General features: G+C 44.8%; 1 protein-coding gene across 1 annotated transcript in view; it reads right to left on the bottom strand.

Moving 5' to 3' along the window:
• KPNA7 (karyopherin subunit alpha 7) overlaps positions 1–21,179 on the bottom strand; it is a 47,073-nt gene extending 25,894 nt beyond the window's left edge. Inside the window, exons 1-2 of the mRNA XM_039381482.1 lie at positions 20,838–21,179; positions 17,259–17,320 (exon numbers count right to left, since the gene is read on the bottom strand). The gene's annotated coding sequence lies outside the window, so the exon portion shown is untranslated. The remainder of the gene's footprint in view (positions 1–17,258; positions 17,321–20,837) is intronic.
• Between the last annotated feature and the right edge of the window lie 34 nt (positions 21,180–21,213).

Raw genomic sequence — 21,213 nt, 5'->3', positions numbered from 1 at the left:
TGAGAAATCTGCTTTCTCATGCACTACCAGGCTGTTCTCTGGCTGTATCCAAACAGGTCGTGCCTTTCCTCCCTTGCTCCTTTCCAGGTGTGACACAGCACCACAGGGCAGCTACAAAAGAGCAAGGATCCCACCAAGCAGTGGTGGGGTTGCTCCAGAAATCCAGAGTGGCCCTGCTCTAGGTCCTCCTTGAAGCAGAGGAGGCTGCAGGTGAGTGAACATCACAGGTACAATCAATACTGTCACCTCAATGTGTCGGCACGCAAATGTCATCGGTCCTGCTGCCCAGTGCTTCCCCATCATTCCTTTGTGGAAAGGATTAAACCCGTCAGGTAACAGCCTGTGTCTGCCCCTGCATCCTTCTCTTCCGTGCTCAGAGACAATCTTGCTCCGACCTTGAGGTTTCTGCCCCTCCAGCACCGAGAGGCAGACGGAGCGCGCCGTGTTTGTGCGCTGGGGGAAGGCACCACGAGCCCTGCCGCGGAAACATTCCTGCACAGATGGAAGCGTGAGTGCAGTCCTGGATTAATGACAGGCTACATAATCCCCCCTCTGGCAGTCAGTGGCCTTCTGCTGCCCAGACAAATGTCAGGTTTCGATCAACCAGAAAAACTCGCTGCCTACGAGGATTGTCATCAGCTCGGCCCAGGACTTTGCTGCTGAGAGGTGAATGGGAAAGTTTGGGACGCTGCTTGTCAGATTTTGGGCTATCAAATGGACAGGGGTGGATCTTACATCTACTTCCTTCATGTGGATATGGTTATGTTTCCAGCTGTGAAATGCAAATGACTTTATAAACCAGAAGGTTTTCTTCTCTCCAGCCTTGGTATCTCCTGTTAATTTATTCACTCCATCCTTCTTTGTCTCATTCCAGGAGCAGCTGGACTAGCTGATGGCTTCTTTGTACAGCACATCCACTGCGTTGTTCCAAATGGATTCAAACAGTCTGGTACAGCAATCCTCAGGCAAAGCCACACAGTGCCTTCTGCACAAGCTGGGGCTGAACAGCAAATCTTCCTTCAGGAATGAAAGACGTTGGGTCATCACTTCACCTTACACCCCTTCAAGGGAATGTCAGTCTGAGAGACACTTCCAAGAGCCAGAGCCAGAGCCAGGATATCAAATAAACCTCTCATTTCATGAGAAGCACAAAGAATTAGGAAATACATGCCCTGGAACTAGACAAATTGGGACTGTTACTTATTAGGCTGCGTTGCCTCCTGCAACCCTGTTTTTGCAGGATCAGCCACGGAAACAGTGAGTTGCAGAGAGGAAGAGCAACGTAAGTTTTCACCTATGACCTGTAATAAAGTGGAAGGGCAAGTGATGGAAAGCAGGGAATAGCAAACAAATGTGCTATGAATAGGCAGTTACTCCTGTTGTTTGAATTCCAACACCATTACTGAAGGCACGTCTTCCACTTGCAGGGGACAGAGCTCTGCATCCTGTGCAGGGATCATATCCATGGGAAATCAGAGAGGGAGCAGGTAGGAATGCCTGGTTCCATTGCTTCTGCTTCCCCCTCCAAGAACTGTCACAGGTAGGAATATCCACAGGCTTCCTTACACCACTGTTTCAGTGCCTGTGGGGCTGGGAAGCTACACTGGAGGAGATTTCCAGAGGTGATGAGGTTCTCTGCACTGTCTCTACCTGTTGCTCTTGTATCATTACACCTCTCCTTCCCTTTTACACACCAAAACCTGAATCCCAGCTTAATCTCTCCAGGGTTGGTGGGCAAGAAGGCAGCATCAAAGTTGCTGCTTGGCTCTCCTGACCTGGGGAGGAAAAGGGGGGGCAGAACTGGATCCAAGAAGGTACCGTTTACTCCCACCCAAGCTGGGCTGACTAAACTGGTGGCAGTTGTGACTCAGCATGTCCTCGGTGGAGATGGAGCTGCAGAATTAGAGTTTCTACAGCAACCCACTTCCTCATGCATATAATGTTCTCTCTTACACACGCTCCCGAAACTGACTTTTAATCAGACAGTTCAGTTAATAAAATGCAAATGAAGTGCACCTTCAGCTACGCGATAAATCTCACTTGCTCTTTACTATTCCTTAGTCAGGCAAAAATCCTACTAACTGATCATTTATCCAATTTAAGACCGGAAAGTGAAATGGAGAGAGATTGTTGTAGTCATCTAATATTAGCAGCATACATCATTAATTTTGCACATATGTTTTTATCATAACATAATGAAAGCAGCTATTGTACCGACCACGCAAAAGGGAACATTCTGTTCTTTGCAGGAACCTAAAATCTGCATTGCCCAACTTTTACAATAATTACACAGTATTCATCCCTCCTCCAGCCTATTCTATCCTTAGATTTCAACTTATGGATGCCTCAATCTCACTTTTAAAGCCAACAGCCACAAGATTACTACTATTATTTTCTGTTACTGAAACTACTGCGTTTCCTATCACAGGACAGCACAAGGTATATTTGGGTTTTAGCAAGGACAAAACCTCCATCCATGCTGTTGTTTCTAAGCCCCACAGCCCCACACATTCTGTTTGCCACAGGCTAGGCCTGATGGCAATTCAGAGGAATGGCAGAAGTTTCTGCAGCTGCTTTTCTGGGGAAAATTATACATTAGGGTGAGGAAAATAATCTGAGGTTGTCCTGTTCTGTGGAATTAAACAGTGGCAATTACAGGCACTGAGAACCTTGGGATGTCTGGGCAGGGAAGATAAGGGCTGGGAGAGAAAATAACAGCCATGTTCACTTAAAGACACTGAGAGAGCTGGTGACTTTCTTGTTAATTATTGATAGGGCAAGGGGCCTGAATGATTTCTTTCCAAAGCAATGCCAGAAAAGTTAGTAAACCGAGAAAATCCTGAAATCTGAGTCTGAGCCTGCTGCCTCCAGGGAGAGGAAAGAGAGTGTCTTAGAAATTTAAGGCCTGGACTTCCTACTTCTCAAAGCAGCATAGAGAGAAGGCATGAGGATATGAGCATGGGAATACAAGATTTCACTATTCATTAACATTTAAAAGCTGAAACAAAGCTGCTTAGTTCACTTCTCCTGAGCAGGACCACACTGTCGTCACAAAGGGGCAGGTCCAGCTCAGACTCTCTTCACTTACTCCCAGGAAGGATAAATCAGTTGGTTTCCTGGTAAGAGAGGAAAGAAAGTGCTGACCACAATATACAATTTTAACATTAACAAAAATGTGAAAGCCAATTTTCCACATGTGGGTGAAATAAAATCTGCCTTTTAGCTGGGGGCACACCTTCCCAACTCCAGCGTGAGCCAAACAAACCTTCGCAGCCTTAGGGAAGAAAAAGCTCTCCAAGGGTTCTGGTCCCATTTGGACTGGTATGAATGTGGACAATGCTAAGAATCATTCTGCATTTATCAGTTCAGAACCTGGCACACAGTCCTGATTTCTGTGCTGGCACACAGATCTGCTCCTGTGCACCATAACAACCTTTCCTAGGAGCTGCATTACTCACAGGAGAGATATGAAACTCTGCTCTAAACAGGCATTTCAGGAAACACCAGGCCTCCCACTGGTATGCAAACCCCACTATGATCTGATAATAAAATGACCACCTCAGGCCTTTCAGGGACCATTAAAATAGAAAAGGCTTGTTTTGGGAACCTCACTGCTTGAAGTCCTTCCAGGTGAAACTTTGCTCAGTGTGGCCCAACAGGAGGAGGAAATGGAGCTGAAGGAATTGGACATGAGAAGCAACACGTCAAAGACTTGGGAACTCAGAGAACAAGCAGAAGAGCAGAGGAGCTGACAAGACACCCTCAGCCAGGAGAAGGGTGACCTCCTCATCCAACTGCAGGCTGAGTGTTATCCATAGGGGATGGTTAGAGGTTTGGGATTCACCAAGGCAGGGCATCGGCTTCCTCAAATGACTCATAAAAGGCTCCTTTTCAGAAGATGGAATGAATAAAGAGCATATGGGGATGATGCATGAGATTTACAGACAGCCTGTAAATCTCATGTATCTTAAATAAAGATAAGTCCTTAGATAACAAAGGAGACTGAAAGCAAAGGAGTTGTTGTCACAAGTCCCAGGTTCTGTTCCTGGCCCACCACAGATGCTTAGCACGAGCTACAGCAAGTCAGACTGGCACCTTTTTAAAATGCAAACTCTTCTTTAGGGATCTGTGTGTGTACAAACAGATATTTTTGATGCTTAACTTTAAGAAGCTATGGTCTGAGTCATGGAGATCAACTCCAACAGAGGTTTGTTAAAGGAATCTTAGGAAACTCTGCAAAAGAGGCAAAGTCTTGCATTCTTGCAAATATGGAAGTTTGCTGCCATGAGAGGCAGGAGTTTTAGCAGCCTTTCATAGGATGAACACAGTGTTCTTATATGTTATATATATATGTAAAATATTGTTATATATTCTTACTCCAGCATCTCATATAACCTGGGATGGATTTAATTCTTCACTTCACCCTCCTACCCCACAGTAATAGTCATTTCACAGCAATTTTTAGGGATCCCTCTACATAAAGACATTGCATCTCCTTGACATTCTTTATTAATTAGACCCACTTTTACATGGCAATATTGGTAGGCCTCTACTTATAAAATGCTCCCCTCCACGTAACTCTTTTCCAGCCTTGGAGAACGCTTCTCCTTCTCCTGCACCTGAACTGGTTTTTATTTAATGTAATTGGAGAAGTTTTAAATCTGCACTGGAGCAGCCATGTGGTTGTCTGCTGCTCCTTCTGAAGTCAGTGTTAACTTCCACAGGATGTTAAACTCACAGATGCCTCATATGCCTCAGAATTTATTAACTGAATCTCAGATTCCTTCTAAAGAAACACAAGTTTCCAGTGACATTTTGTCCTGCTGCCGCTAACGGCTCGTGTGATCCACACAAACCTTTTCCTGTCTGCAGGCATTAGACCACAGAGTTCAAACTCAGATCTCTGTGCTCAGAATGACTCAGTCACTAAATGCCAAAAGGAGGAGAGGGCTTTGGAGGGAGCTCATCAGGCAGAAATTCGTTTTTCTTTATTCTCTCCCCTTCTCATTCTCCCAATCTGGGGAAAGGAAAAAAAACAACCCTTTGTCTACTTGCTTAAATGCTGCGAGACTACATCGTGCTGCACAAAGAGGAAGGGGCTGTGTTTTTCTAGGAGTTAACCCCTGGCAGCACAGTGAAGTGTTGCCAACTCGTGCCACTGCCCAAAAGAGCTGTGTGAACCCTGAGAAAGAGCGGGATGCTCTGGGAAGGGTCACTGCTGGACTGAGTTCCTGTGGGCCTGTTGGAAGCGCACACGATGCTTGTGCTGCTCTCCAGAAGCATCTGGGATGAATCCATTCTTGGGGTTTTCCCTCTGCCGCCAGGGCAGGGTTTAGCTTCTCACACTCTTGGGAAACCACGAGGTGAGGAGAACGAGGTGAGGAGATCAAGGTGAGGAGAACGAGGAGATCAAGAACATCAAACCTGTGACTCGGATGCACAAGGTGAGGTGCAGTTGCCACAGTCTCTATTTTAGATGGCCCTCTTAGGCCTGGTTTTGACATCTTGGGCCCTTCTGATAAACACCCTCTATATGTTTGTTGTGGCTGCCCCATCCCTGGAAGTGTTCAAGGCCAGGCTGGACGGGGCTTGGAGCAACCTGGGAAGGTGTCCCATGGCAGGGAGTTGGGAAAAGATGAGCTTTAAGGTCCCTTCCAACCCAAACCATTCTGGGATTCTGTCATTCCATGTTTGTTACAAAGTTCTTTTTTACACTCATTCCCCCTTTTTCAACTTGCTGGAGGACAACTAGGAACAAGAAGAGAAGATCCATGGCAAAATGAAAAGGAGTCATCATCGCCAACCTCAATGAGATGAAATGAGCCACACTTGGAAGATGCTCTAAGGAATTTTCATGGTTTAATGTGTCAGTTGGAATGGAATTTCCCAGGATAGACTGTACTGGGTGCAGTTGTGCTATGTGGCAGCTCTGACAGCATCAGCTACACCTGAAAAGTCCCTTGACAATAAATTCACTGGGAAAATTCACAGTCATACCCTGATCTTTTCAGTATTAACCCAATGACAAGCAGAAGTACAGCTCAGTAATTCAGGCAAGCACAATCAGAAATACAAGATTTTGTTTCCTTAAGTCTTTCTCTGACTCATTGTCTGATATTTGTAATTCATCTTCCACATTCACCCACATATAAAATGTGTACAATCACCAGGAAGTTATGAGGCTTAAATGATTCATGTTTATGTAAGGCCTTCTGATCCTCACACAAAAACTGGTTTAGAATTGCAAAATATTATCACAAATTAGATCTTTATTTTAGTGTCACTATTGACTACTTTAGTGATGGGTCTGCCAGCACTGCTCTAACAAACCTCCTCTTAGAAATTAACTTCCCACAATACAGATATCCAACTCTATATCATCCAAACCACTAATTTACCTAGTTAACGAGCTAAGCAGCTAAGGCAATGTGCACAATCATTAATAAATACTGGCAAGCTCTGCTAAATCAAATTCTCCACAGGGAGTACAAGCTCCTTGTGCTTCAGAGCAAGGCCACCGGGACACTTAAGTGACAGAAGAAAAGTTAAGTGCTGGTTTTGGTCCTTTAAGAGCTGCAAACAGGCTCAGCTTTCCTTTGTGCTGCACCTTTATGTGCAGACTAATTAATGATGGGGTGAGGAGGAGTTTCCACAAAGGGAAAAGGAGCTTAAGTGCCCTGCCAGTCCCACTGAAAAGACAGGACACTAAATCTCAGCCAAGACTAACCTGTTCACTACAGAGCAAAAATGCTAATTTGGCTCAATCAGTGTGCTGTAACATCCTGCCTTCTCCACCACACAGCAGCCAGCTCAGGCAGCTTTTTGGTAAGACTGAGTTGGCATAAAAGATTAATACAGCCCTTTTAAAGCTACCCTGGTAAAACTGAGTCTGGAGCCTATCACTCTTTAAAAAAGCAGCTGAGATCTAGTATTTATTTTTCCCCAGGTAGTGGCTGGTGTTTTTTCTACAGCAGATGTTGACTTCTCTATGAGATTGGGAAACCCTTGGGCTTGGAAACATTTGCCTTTTAGCTTCCAGTGAATGAGCAGTTCAGCCAACTCTGAGATCCAGCTTGTTTTGTGTATTATCCACTCACTGGAAACTCCACTTCCTTTGAAGTCTGTGGAACTTTGTGCTCACTGCAGATCTCCTGCCCTGCTGCCACGGCCAGGGGAAAGGTGATCTGCTGCAGGAACCTGCTCTTCTGCTTGCAGGCAGTCAGCAAAATGTCTGATAAAACCTTTCCATGGACATTTCTGTCCTGCAAGGCACTCTCCCTCTCACTCTGGAAGGAAAGGTGGTAAATCAAACCAGAAATGAGGCCACAGTTCACAGGATGCGCAGTGTTACCATTAGGAATTCAAATATTTACTTCATCCAACAGTATTTAAATATTTAACCAAACACTCAGCATTTCTACAAAGACATGACCCACAGACCTAGATTGCAGCTATTTCTATGAACAAGCCTCTATTTCCCTCAAGTAGCCAAATCAGCTTGATTATATTCCTGAAGGCCAAATTCCAGCATGACACAGGAAGCCAACCATGCTGCAGATAACATCAGTGTCTGCTGAGACACCTGGCCAGGTCTTTCCTGCTTTGTTGGCTCAGTATTCCCAGCTGTAGATCTCTTCCAGGAAAGAAAATCCAGTAGAGCTGATAAACATATAGAAAAGGGAGTGAAGAAATTAAGATTCTTGTTCATATTTCCACGGATTTCTCTCACATCTCTTGCACACACACACTGCTGTGCTCGTGTGTGTACTCCAGGCCTTGTACATTGAAGAGCTAGAAGAAGACCTGGAAGCTGAGGTTATATTTTGGTAGAATGCTCTGAACACATTCTGATGACTAATACAAACTGATGGTATCAGTAACAAGGAACATTCCCATTTCAATTCACTTTAGAAATGCGAGCTAATTAATCCTCAACCCTATCAGGAGATAGGTCTGTGTTGTTAAGACACCTTGCACAGGTGGGAAGACAGAGGAAAAGGAACTTGTTCAGTGGCACAGAAAGCAGCACTGTCAGTTAAAGCAGAGCAGGGCCATGGGAAGCACAGGGCTGCCAGGGCTGAGATGGCAGAGCTCATGGAGAAGCCCCAGAGTGAAAGCACAGCTGGACAAACAGGTCATGAAAGCAGAGATGGATGAGCCCGGTGCAAGCGTGGAGTCTGTGCAGAAATCCAGGGGGAGAGGCCAGCAGGGAATTCTGGCAGCCATGGGGGAAGCCATGAGCACAAGGCAGGATCCAGCTCTCTGCAGAGGGAGCTGATGATGCCAGGGAGCAGCTGTTGGCAGCTGGTGCTGAACTCTGCCGGTCCCAGCTGATGGAAGAGGCCTCCCCCTCGCAAGGGCCAGCACACTCTGCACTCCCCCGGGCTGTTACAGTCACCCCAGTGCAATCACCAACTGGAATAAACCGAGTTTGCAAGAGAGGGAGGATATTTTGGCCTTTGATGCCTTATTCAGCATCATATGACTGACCTCCCTCTTCCAGCTGAACTCCAATGCTCATGGTCACGAGCTGGAAGATAACCTGGCTGAGCCAAAGCCCAGCCGGCTGCGGAGGAGAAGAGCCAAGCTGAAAATAAAGCCATCAGGCTCTGAGGTAAATTCCTTGACAGCTTTGTGCAATGTTACCTCCCTTGGATCCTCATCTTCCCCTACATTTCTTCCAGCTCTGGCAGCCCTGTCCTTGTCTCCTCTCTGCCCAGTCCTTCTCCTCTTTTTCTCTCCAGTCAGATTGAATTAGTTCCTCTCCTGATTCTTTATGCAGTTTTCCCACAGCTCTCCCAGCTGAGTTGGGAGCTCGAGGAAGCTCAGAGCAGGCTTAACCAGACTGTCCACATAAAGATTTCTCTCTCCTTGCAAGCAGGAGGCAGCTGGACGAGGAGCCCAAGGTGCTGGGGAGCACCAACTGCCTGCAGAGGCTGCTGCTGTCATGGGACACGCACTGCCTGCTCTTTTGCATATTGTCCACTTCAGAGTAACAAATCTTCTGTGCTACCTCTCACAAAGGGAACTTAACTCATCCGAATTACTCTCTGGGATTGTCACCAGCTGTTCTTGGAGGAGGTGTAGGGGACATGAGCCCTGTGTGGATATGAAAACAAGATACGGAGTCTCCCATGAGTCAGCAAAGAGCAGAACACACACCCCTCCTGATCCTCAGCCCACTGTCCATTCACTGTCCATGTCTTGCAGCAGTTTATTTGTACAAATCACAGAAGTTTGGCTCAAAATTATACCAATATTTCATCTCTGTCTGACACCTGTGTCTTGGAAATTTCTGCTTATCTCCAAAGAGTAATTCTAGTGCTGCACCTGTATCTCACCAGTCTGGCAAGGATTCTGTGTTTAGAACAATCACCAAATGGGTTTGCTGTCATAATTCTTTGAAACACTGAGAGAACACAGTGATGATGACAAGCCAAGTTCTGTTTCCAGTTGTATGAGCTCATTTCAATTCACTGCAGTACAGCAGAAAACAGGTACGGAAAAAAACCCTTGGCTCCTGAACAGGGAGATACTTTGAAGGCTGAGATGTTTCTGGATGGCCCAGAACTGAGTTGTTCAAGTGGTTCTGGGCAGCCAGGTCAGTGCAGTCACACTTCCAACAGGACAGATCCACAGCAGTGGCTGTGCTACCTCGAGTCCTGCACAGCTGCTGTGAGAGCCCAGCCAAAACCAAGCATAATTTGGATCCAGTGAAAGAGTAGCCTGAGGAAGAGGAGAAGAGCAAAGCTGAGCTGCAGTGCCTGGTCTCTAAACTCAATACTGAAGTCACAATCTGGAGGAGTAAATACAGGACTGATGCCACTGAAAGAACCAAAGAGCTGGAGGGAACCAAGTGAACCTTCAGTTTGCAGGGAGTTTGGGACTTAGGGAAGTCTCATTATTTAGTTTGGCTGCTGAGTCACTGCTTGTGGATGTGATCTGTTAGGATACATTTTGCTAAGAGAGAGAGAAAGCAAAGGCCTCCAGCCAAGAGAAAGAAAATAATACTTGCAATAACAGAGACTATTGAGACCTAACACTTGTACACTGACAACAGAAAACAAACCCTTCTGATAAAGGCTTGAATTTGTGTAATCTTTCTTTATTTCAACAGGACTTTACTCTTCCAGCAGTCCTACAAAAGCCACTAGAATTTCCTAAGGATAAAGCACCATAGCTCTTTACAGTCTGTTTTCTGAGGCTGCTGCCAGGATTCCACCTTTTCCCTGGTGAAAACAGTGATGGGGCTCTAGGAGATGAGGGATGCCAATCCTACCACCCCTCCCTCCATGAGCAACTCACCAGGATATTTCTGCCCTCCTTCCCTCAGGACAAAGTTGGCTGTGAGGTTCCAGAAGCAGAGACAGGGGAATCAGTCCAAGCCTGGATTGCCAGCATGGGAAAAACTAAGCAGAGGCCTCAGAGCACAGTGGAGAACCTCACTGTTGCCCTTGAGATGAAAGAAATCCAGCTATCCAAGAGTGCATCCAGCCCAAGACTGACCACCAAGATCTAAGCCCTGGTGCTGGAGGCCCTGGGAGTCTTTCTGTCAACTCAGGTTGGCTTTGGACTGGTCCCTTATTTCTTAATATTTTAAGATCTCTCTATTAAACATCAAGTAATCTGTATGGCCATGAGAAGCAAGGCTAAGATTTACCACATCAAGAGAAAACCCAGATGAGGGCCACAGCTAATTCCTGGGAGCACACAGCATGCTTCTCATAAGCTCATTAGCTGACTTCCAGAAACAAGAGTACAGCTAAAGCAAAAGCCCTCCTTTACTGCAAGGCAAGGTATTCATCTCCTTTTAAAGGATAATAATATCCTGCTTTGAACTTTTCAGTGTTGCAGTACTGGTGGGTTGGCCACTGGTTATTAACTACCACACTCAAAGCAGATCTAAACAACACACAGTTTAAACACCACCGACAAACGCTCCTTCATTAAATTAGTATTTCTACTCTTGCTAGTGTTAGTGTAAGAGCATGAATAGTAGTGCAACTGTAGGATATTTGAATAAAAATGTTACTTAAAATAGGCACAAAGGCTGCTCCAAATCCACTGAAGTCCTTGGGTACCTGCCAATGACTGCAGTTGGCTTTAGAACAGATCCCAAGAGCCGAAAATCCCACATACAGCATTACATTACTGGGCTGAAAAAAATCTGTTTCACCATCCTTTTCTTTAATGAAGCAGCTCTTTATTCTATGGTTCCTGTGGTGTGCTTGTCACCATGGTATCTGAACGCATGTGTGGATCATAAGGGTATGTAGAACATTTGTGATTAAAAGCTCCTAGGAAAGAAAAATGTACCTTTATTCTTTCCCTTCATGACAAGCAGTTAGACACAGTCTAAAATAGTCTCGAATAACATCTTGTTTGTAACTGAATCTGCTTTGAAATAGGAGTCACACTGATCAACCCAGGCAATTACCAACAGCACATCTGCACAAGGAACATCTGAAGTGGAAAACATTTGCTCCACAGCAGCATCATTACAACCACAGGAGCAAGGAAGACTATCACACTGCTGGGAACTGGGTGATCTTGTTAAATTCCTAATGGTGAGGAGAGAAAGCCTCATAAACATTTTAATCACCCATTCAGAGGGACCAAGAGAAACTCTGCCAGTCATTAGAGTGGCTGCCAATTTAACTGTGACTGGCTGGCAGGACACGAAGAGAAGTGAAGTGTGAAGAAAACTTGTGTCCAGTGAATGCTTGGCTTTCTTTTTCCAGGCCAATGCTGCTTGTGCTGCTCTGGACAAGGAGCACAGAGCCTTTGGTGAGATGCCTGCAGAATGGCAATAAAAAGTGCAAAGAGGTGCAGTGAATTCCCAGAAGGAATACACACAACTGATAAGTTTGAGCTTAAGGCTGTCTATGAAGAATCCTTGGAATCTATGAGGGAGAAGAACAAGGCCCTTCAGGTTAAGTACTGGTTTGATGTTAAAAAATTCTGCACATCATAAGCCCCTTGATTCCTAGTGAATGATCTCTGTGGTGTCTTCCAGCACCAATTCCACTTTCCTTATTTCTTGCAGTGCTTTCTGTCTCTGGGGACATTTGGTGCAATAAGAGAGAGGCTGCAGTGCCAGTTCTGGCTACCAGAATCCTCTAATTCTGAGCAATTCACTTAGGGGGCTATTAACAACAGCCAGCTTTACCCTGGGAAGAGGACAGTCCCTTTAACCTCAGTGGAGAGGATCCAGCATCTTCAGCACTCAGTTCAGAGCAAGTCAGTCAAACTCCTCTCAGTCTCCCTCTTTGCATCCCTTCTCCCCACTGGTTGTACAGGGAGACCAACTGCCTTGGCTCCTTTTTTTCTAAAAAAACACTTCTGTAAATTACAAACATTTATCTCTTCCAGGAGGCTGGAAGATGTAAATATTTAGAAGATGCTACAATCTGCTGTCTTTGTGGCCAGGAGAAAACAGTGATGGACACTCTGGAACAGACCCAGTGTTTTCTGGGCTCTCACCCCCAACCCTTTGCTCCAGCCTCCATCAGCTGGCAGAGAGCCCCACTGTGCTGCAGAGGGATGATGTGGTGTCCTGTTCCCATTTTGTGAGAGCAACCATCTGAAAGGGGGAGAGGGAAAAGCTGGATAAAAACTGGGGAAAAATTCTCTTGATTTAGTGGGCTTCATTCTTCCACCTCCATGAGCACATGCAGCTAACAGGGCTCATTCAGAAGTCCAGGATAATATTCAGCAATAAAAGAAAAGGACAGCTGATTAAAAAGTGACTGAAACCATTTCATGCTGTTTCCAGTCAAAGGATCTGTCTGGTGCACTCGGTAAAGTTCATAGTCCTGAACTAAACCTATCACATGAAATATCCGTTTTCTTCCCTGGAGGAAATTAAGGATCTAATCAATGAGCTGGGGGAGAGAGGGAAGAGCATTCAGGAGCTGCAAAAAGTGAGGCTGGAGACTGAGAAGGATGAACTGCAGGTGGCACTGGAGGAAGCAGAGTCTTCCCGGGTGGGACCAACGCTGCAGATGTGAGAGATGCCTTCCAGCCCGGTGTCTGCTGCCCACATTCCAACAGATGGATTTTTTATGTACAACTGGATGGATTCTGTACACATAATTATGTATAGCATAATTACATTATGTACATAATAAGGCTGCAGCATGGAGGTTTTAAGTTAGGAAAGTTTTAAAACCATTAAGGGGAATTACTCCTTGGACCAGACTGTCTGGGGGCTGTAGATTCTCCCTTACTGGAAGTTAAGTGCAGTCTGGTCACACATCGTCAAGTGGGTCTGGTTTTAGCAGGAGATGATCCAGATTTTAGGCAGCACATTTTTAAGATGACCTCTTGAAAGCTCTCCAGCCCTGCTTTAAAAGAAGGTATTCATGAATGGCTTGGTGTGAAATGCTGGTATCTCGGTTTTAACAGGTTTGAAAAGTTACTGTATTTTTATTACTTGGTGGGCAATAATTTGCTACAAGGGCTGGATCAGACTCAAGATAACAGACTGCTGTACCATATGCTTCACTGGACTCCACAGAAATAATCACCAGCATGCAATTGAGTCTCTGCAGGCAAGTCTGGAGATTGAAGGGATGGGCAATGCTGAAGCTCTCCGGCTGAAGATGATGGACACTGACCTGACCAGAATGGAAATGCTGCTGGATTGTGCCAGTAGGAACAACAGGGAGCGTGTCATGACCTGAATATACAACAGCATGTCCAGGTAAACTGGAGAGAGTGGAAGCAGGTCCTGGATGGAAAAGCACACCAGCTCTGTTTTATACTTAAGCAACAAAGCAGTAGATTATGTACTCTTGTTTAGACAGACATCATGAACACACTGAGAATTTATATTTGAAAGCCCTGGTTCTCCCACTCACACCAATTTCAATCTGCACTAGTTCCAAGAAACCTTATACAAGAGAAGCATTATTATCAGCTTTTGATAAACTACAAATGTAAGGAACTCTTTATATGTAATTAAACCAAAAAAAGTTCTGTGTTCAAGAGAAGTTGTGATTGCTGTTTGAACAGGATTGCCAAGGAACAGACTAGAAATGAACAGATATAAAACTAAGGAGCTTCCTTCAGCTCTTCATTGCTAAAATAAAATGAAGTAATTTAGTAAAAGGCTATCTCTTTGTTGGAATAAATATGACTGCTGCCAAAAATCCCATTTTAGTAACTTAAAGACTAACAACAAAGATTCCTTCTCTCTATATACACGTGTATATACATATATATATATATATATACACACACACTCAAACCTAACTTGTCCTCAGTTACACCAGCCTCGATCAGGAGTAATTCTCTAAAAATCAGTGTGGCTGCAAGGACAGGCAAACATGATACTGAGACCCAGAGCTGGGGTTTTTGTGGGATTTGGATTTGAGTTTTGCTTTTTTTAAAAAGAATCTGGCATCACCTTAAAGAACAGCTTTGCAGACAGACCTCCTACAACTTTCAGCTTCCTCTCCATTATTTACATTAATCTTTCATCTGCTCTCAGGACCTTTGGATCCAAAGGGATGGAGATGTCTGCCAGCATAAGAAGTTCCAGGAGCAGTGAGTGCTGCCTCTGCCCACCTCAGAGAGAGCTGGAAGAAGTGCAAACTGACCTGGAGGGCAGCAAGCACTCGGAAAAACTCCGGGAGCAGGTAGAGGTCATGGAGAAGGTCTGGTGAACTCAGTGTCCATGCACAGAGGAAACACAACTATTTATGCAACAGCAACCTGAGAGCTCCTGTGTGTGTGGTTTAACATTAAATCTTAACTGTGGGTAAGCAGTGCAGGATTAGGCCAACAATGGATAAATATAACAGTGGTCTATAAAGCAGGTCTGATAACTCTATGGAAAATGAAGAGCTCTGTCTTTAAAGATATTACACTGACAGCAGGATTTTTAAAAAAGCACCATCTTGGCCCAGCTTTGCAAGGCTTATGAAAAGACTTTTAGCAGATTCGGTGGAAGAGTTAAGACACTGCTGAGGAAAAACCCACCATAAAACGGACAGAGTAAAATTCTGCCTCCATTGAAACTCGAGTTTTATTAGTTGTTTCCATGGTGCTCAGATTTCTTCCAGAGTCTGTAGCCCACAGCGAGATCTCTTTCAGTGAAATTTTCAGCCTCCTTGCATTACAGATTGCAGTATGAAATAACATACCTGCCACTTCATTTTGTGCACAGATTTATGAAGCTACTTTAACATTCACCATTACCCTCTGCAGCGCTTTTCCATAAAGACCACCCATGATAACATTTCCAAGGAGAAGAGTATAACTTCTGGAAAGGACTGATAAATCCAAGAAGCATTTCTCAGCTGCAATTATGGGACATTGGTTATAAAAACTGAGTCGTAAATGTGGCTTTTATTCCAAGAGGATAAAAAATACAACCAAGACATTCCCTTCCAATTGACCAACAATAAAAGGATACACTTTAAGCAGGTGAACTGCTATCTCCATACTAAATTGGGAGTTTAAAACTAATTTGTTATATAAAACCCACACAGCATTGAGCTTGTGCAGCATTCTGAAACACAATGGCACATTTACATGATGTTGTTCTGCTGAAGAGCAGCTTGTGTTACTAGAATGCAATTTTTCTATTAAAGCCTTTGTAGTTCTCCTTCCATAGAGTGGGGCTTTTTCATTATTATTATTTTTACAGCAGCAACAACAACAGCCCTCCAATGATTCATATCAGTAAACAGTAAGCACTAAATGAGCTGTTGGGCTCCTATTTTCCGTGAGATAAAAAGACACATCCATATCGTAAAGTGTGGAGCAGAGACTGTTTGGGGAGGATGCAATCAAATACAGCTTCAGTCGGGTCTAAAGCCAGCTGCTGCTACTGCAGCAGAGCTTTGAAATAAATAATATTGGTGTATAAACTCAAATCCACACAGAAATTCAGAAAAACAGACTCAGACTCAAGGTCTTCGCAAACAACAGGGTCTGTTTCTGCCTCAGAGGTGTATCATTATTTTAGCTCTCACTTAGCCTGTGAGTAAACACACAGGTCTTAATGCTCTATAATGCAGATCCAGTGGGGATGAATCCCATTTGGCTTAACAGTGCACAGTTCTATAGAGGAAAAACAAACTATACAGTAAACTGATGCACAAATCATCTCCTTGAGAGCTGAATGGAAGAGGGGAGCAGATGAGACATTCCGGGTCTCTAAGACTGTTTTCTGCCCTCTAAAATCAGTTTGTTTACTATTAAATGAAAGCTGGGGCCTGACCTTCAACACTGTACTAATGAGCACAAGGAAATCATCAGTGAGCACTGAGCAGCTGATGAGAGAGCAAAGCAAGCTGTGGCTGATGCAAGTCACCTCCCCACCCTTCTGCCCTTTATGCTGGCAGCTGGAAACCTTAAGGTATATATTCCATTATTTCTCTCCAGTGCTGATTTGAAAGCACAGTGTTAATAACAGATGTCAGCACTTGCTTTTTGTGATCCTGAAAAGCAGGATGCACGTTAGCTCACTGATTGCAGCCCGGCAAAATTAATCCACAAAAGAAGAAATTCACTTTCACTCTGCCTCCCTGGTAATCTGCATCACAGATGGCACCCCGAGGAATTCCTCCATTTCCTCTCGATTTGTCCTTTCTTTCCCTTATTACACAACTCCACTCCTCACACCTCTCAGCCCTCCAACAAAGAGTAGGCTGGGTTCCCTCTCCAGCTAGTCAATGGCATTCAGAATTGGCACAGAGGGGAGAGAAGTTGCCAGCACTGAGCAGATTGCTCCTTTGGCACTGTGCTGACAACTGGCACTTCCGAAATATCACAGCGAGCTGGGGGTTTAATGCACAGCATCTCTTCCCAGGCTGAGGCTGAGCCTTCTGCCACCTTTGTGCTTTGTGTTACTGTGTGTTCAGACGACGTCTTCACCCTCCAGCTACACCTCAGCCACCTTCTTTCCACTGAAGGGCAGAAATGAAAGCCTGAAGTGTCATTAGAACCAAAACTATCGACTTAATAACATGTTATTAACTTAATAACACCTTTGACTAGTCCAGTGGTAAAAAACGAGCATCCCACCACTTGGTTTATGGTCCAACCCAGAGCTGTCCAAATCAGCTGGGCTTATTCCCATTGATTTCAGTGAACTCTGGATCCATTCTTCAGAAAGGCAGCTTATGATACACAGAAAAATTAAAGATATGGCAAAATTCCCCAGAAGGTGACACACAGATTTTGAATCTACATATGCAGCTTTCCATGATCTGTATAAATAGCTGTGCTCTCAATCTGTTTCATACCTTCCTCACAGCCTTCCTGTGTGGCAAAAGATCTGTGTCAGGAGCGGGATCGTTACGTGCACCTGGAAAAAATTCAGAACAACTATTAAATTGCAATAAAAGACCTGCAAGTCAAGATGGAATGGGCTGAGCAGTTAACCCTGAAAGGAGGGGGAAAACCCCACCATTATGAAACTCCAGGGTAAGAAAAACATGTAAAAATATATTAGAAAGATTATTCCAACAGAGCAGCTATGAAACTCTTTCCTGCACTTGAGCTTTCACATTCAGCACAAATAGCTGAAAAGGAACGTTTTCATTTAACAACAAACACGTCCCAAAGGGAATGCAGTAATTCAAGGAAATCCAGACTAGGCAGAAAAGCTGCATGTAGGACACTCTGAACCCACTGGAGCACAAGGGAACTTCAGCACTTTTCACCCCGTGCAGAACTCATCCATCAGGATCTTTATGGTGCCTGAGCAGAGCTGTAACAAGCCACTGGTATCAGCAGCTGATCTACACCCACAAAGGAGAATTTGCAAAGTGTACTGTCACCAGCAGCACGATTTGCCTTTTATTTTTGAACTGCAACTAAACTCTTGAGCATGAGAAGCTTCAAATTCTTGGGGTAGATACCATCTTCCTATTTTTGATCCTCATAATGGCACATCAATTTTCCTTCTGCTCCTCTTCAGTCGAAGGAACTGGAAATAGGGCTGGACCCCAAACAAAACCACCATGTGGAGCCTGAAAATTCTGCAAAGAACAAGAGGTCTCTAAAGGAGCTGGTCTTCCACAAAAGATGGCCACAAAGCCAACCAGTGCATGCAGGAACAACTGGGAAAGACACAGAACAAACTGTAAATGAGGAGGCTGTAGGTATTCCCTCCCCTGGCTCGGTGTTTCAACACTTGGGAGCTGCATTTAATGATTCTTACAGGTCCCTTCCAACTTGAGGTGTTCTGTGTCACACAATGGCACCTTGTGCACACCAGGGGCATTTTGCCTCTCCAAAAAACACACTGCAGGAAGCATGTATTCAGTTTATACTGACAGCATCTCTAGACATGTAGACTTGGATGCAGCTCTGACAAATTACTGTGATCTACATGGCAGTTCTAGAGAGGCAGGGAACATGGAGAAAAATTACATTTGTTGCCTTTTCCTTTTAAAGATTAGCATGATATGACACTGAGCTAAGAACTGCTGCATTTTCACACACTGGGGCTAACAAGGCACATCTAGAATGCCTCTCAAAGCAAGACTTTTCATCAGCAATTACCTATATGTGTATCTGACAGCCTGCTTTCCAAAAGATCTCTTTTTGACTAGCTGTTACTCTTTTGCTGCATGAGGGTGTCCCGGGTCAAATCTTTTTCCTATATACCTTAAGGTCAGATTGCATCTAAATCACTTTCACTAAGACCAGCACAGCCTTGCTTCTGAGGCCTTAATCTCAAAAACATCAACATCCTTCCTGGATTAAGCACAGCATAATTGAATCAGCTCTACAGCAGGAGCAATGGTGGAAAGTTCTTTGGAAAGGCTTCACTGGAGACAAGGTCTTAGCTTTTAATGCTTCAAAGCCCCGCAGAGTTCCTCGCTCAGATACTTTCCCTCCATCTGGTGAAAATCATTTTGTAAACATGTAAAACCATACTTAAAACGTAATTTTGTTCCTGTTACATAATTCTCCTCGGCCCAGTTGCGTGTCTTTAATCCGTGCAGCTGATCTGGTTTTATGGTTAAGCCAATAAGGGCTGCAATGATTACACATCTCACAGTCACAGGACCAGGGGCACAGACCCCCCGCCTCGCCTCCTTCCTGAACGCAAGACCTCGTGTTGCACTTCTGCCACTCTGACAAATATTTCAGATCCATTCTTAAAAACCTGTAGGAGCAGCCCTACATCCTGTCAAGTCAGTTCCTAACACAGGGCTTGACTACTTCAAAGGAATCACTAAGGATTTTTTCCCCTGTAGCCCAGATCTGCCTTGCTGTTATCTCAGCTTATGACTTTTCACCCTACCCCTGTAGACATAAGAGGACAAATTGTTCCTTTCCTCAGAGCTGCACCCTTTTATCTGTTTGAAGACTACACACATCTTCCCTCAGCCCTCTGTCCTCTCAACAGGCTCAGCAGAAGTCATGTGTTCAAAGACTCTGATCATTATTGACACCTTTTTCTCCAAATTATCCCCGTTTCTCTGGTGCACAGCCCAGAACTGGCCATGCTCTTCCAATGCAGCTCAGCAGAGCAGGATTCCTGTGTTTATTACTTGTATTTTCTTACCTACACAGACCTGCATGGTGTTTGCCCCTTCTGCAACAAGATATTTTGGATTCCTGTTCAGCTTTTGACCCGTGGTCCCTCCATCCTTTCCTGCAGCACAGCCAGCTGCCCTATTCCCCGTTGGGTACCTCTGAAGTTGGTGGTGTTGAAATGCACCTGCTGCTGAACCACATCCTATTTTTTCCACAGAGCTCCTATTCTGAATACTAGTTCTACCACTGTGTTTATTCTGAACTTGATCTCATCTTCAAATGCAGTAATTGCATTATTTCATCACGGATGACTAATGTACAGGTACAAGCACTGATATCAAGTACTTTTTTCCTCAACCTGTTTTGCAACTCCTTCAGAGTGGTATCATCTAGACTTGTTTCCCAGTTTATTATTAGAATATCTTGCAAGCCAGTGTCAGAAGCTCTACTAAAAATCAAGATATATGACATACACTGCTTTGCCCTTATCTGCTATCCTTGTTATGCTGCCAGAAGAGGAAATTAGATTGGCTCAATTCATTCACGACAAAGCCATACTAGCCAGAATTCACCTTCTTTTTTGTCTTCGAGATGCTTATAGATTGTTTATTTTCTCTCAAACTCAAAATTAAACTCACTACTCTATTGCTTCTCAGTATATCTGGGAGTCACTTATCTCTCTCCATTCCCCCAGACTTTTTGTTTGTTGTTGCTGTATTTGAGCTCACAAAATCTCACAGGTGATAGAGTTTGAAGGAGCCAAAAAAAGAGACCCCAAAGAGGAGGCAGCTCCTCAAGGGGATTAAGAGCAGGGAAAAGTGTTGCTAATGAAATTCTTTTAATATTCCAGCATTGAACCGCAGAATCATGGAATGATTTAGGTTGGAAGGGACCTTAAGGATCATCCAGTATCAAGCCCCTGCCATGGGCAGGGACACCTTCCACTAGCCCAGGTTGCTCCAAGCCCCGTCCAACCTGGCCTTGGACACTTCCAGGGATGGGGCAGCCACAGCTTCTCTGGGCAACCTGTGCCAGGGCCTCCCCATTCTCAGAGGAAGAATTTCTCCCCAGTATCCCATCTAACCCTGCCTTCTGTCAGTGTGAAGCCATTCCCCCTTGTCCTGTCACTCCAGGCCCTTGTCCCAAGTCCCTCTCCAGCTCTTGGAGCCCCTTTAGGCACTGGAAAGGGCTCCAAGGACCTCCCTGGAGCCCTCTCTTCTGGTGTATATATATTGCCGGCATCTCTGTATTTTGCGAGTCATCTACTGGAAACTATTAATAGTCACACTTTTTTTTTTTCTCCTCAGAGAAACAACCTAGGGCAGACCTACCTTCCTGTATTTTTTCCCCCTCCTTGTCCTCCAGGCTGATCACAGTAACAGACCTGACAGGAGGCTGTACTGAGGTGGGGGCCAGGCTCTTCTACCGTATCTACAGGGACGACTGGAGGAAACGGCCTCAATCTGAGGTTCAGATATCACAGAATTTTTTTTTTCACAATCCAAGTGGCCACACATCGGAACGGGCTGCCCGGGGCGGGTGGCGGGGCCATCACCCCTGCAGGTGTTTAGGAGGCGTGTGTGGATCCGGCGCTGGGCGACGACGCGGTTTATGGATCACAGCGGTGGTTAGCGCGCTGACGGTTGGACTTCACGATTTCAAAAAGTCTCTCCCCACCCCGGCAATTCCGCGATATTTTTATGACTC

This window comes from Pipra filicauda, unplaced genomic scaffold, assembly GCF_003945595.2.
Source record: "Pipra filicauda isolate LSUMZ 115617 unplaced genomic scaffold, ASM394559v2 scaffold226_size1812527_pilon, whole genome shotgun sequence".
Classification (NCBI taxonomy): domain Eukaryota; kingdom Metazoa; phylum Chordata; class Aves; order Passeriformes; family Pipridae; genus Pipra; species Pipra filicauda.
Note: the sequence above shows the minus strand (reverse complement) of the source record. Positions and strands in the feature narration are given on the sequence as shown.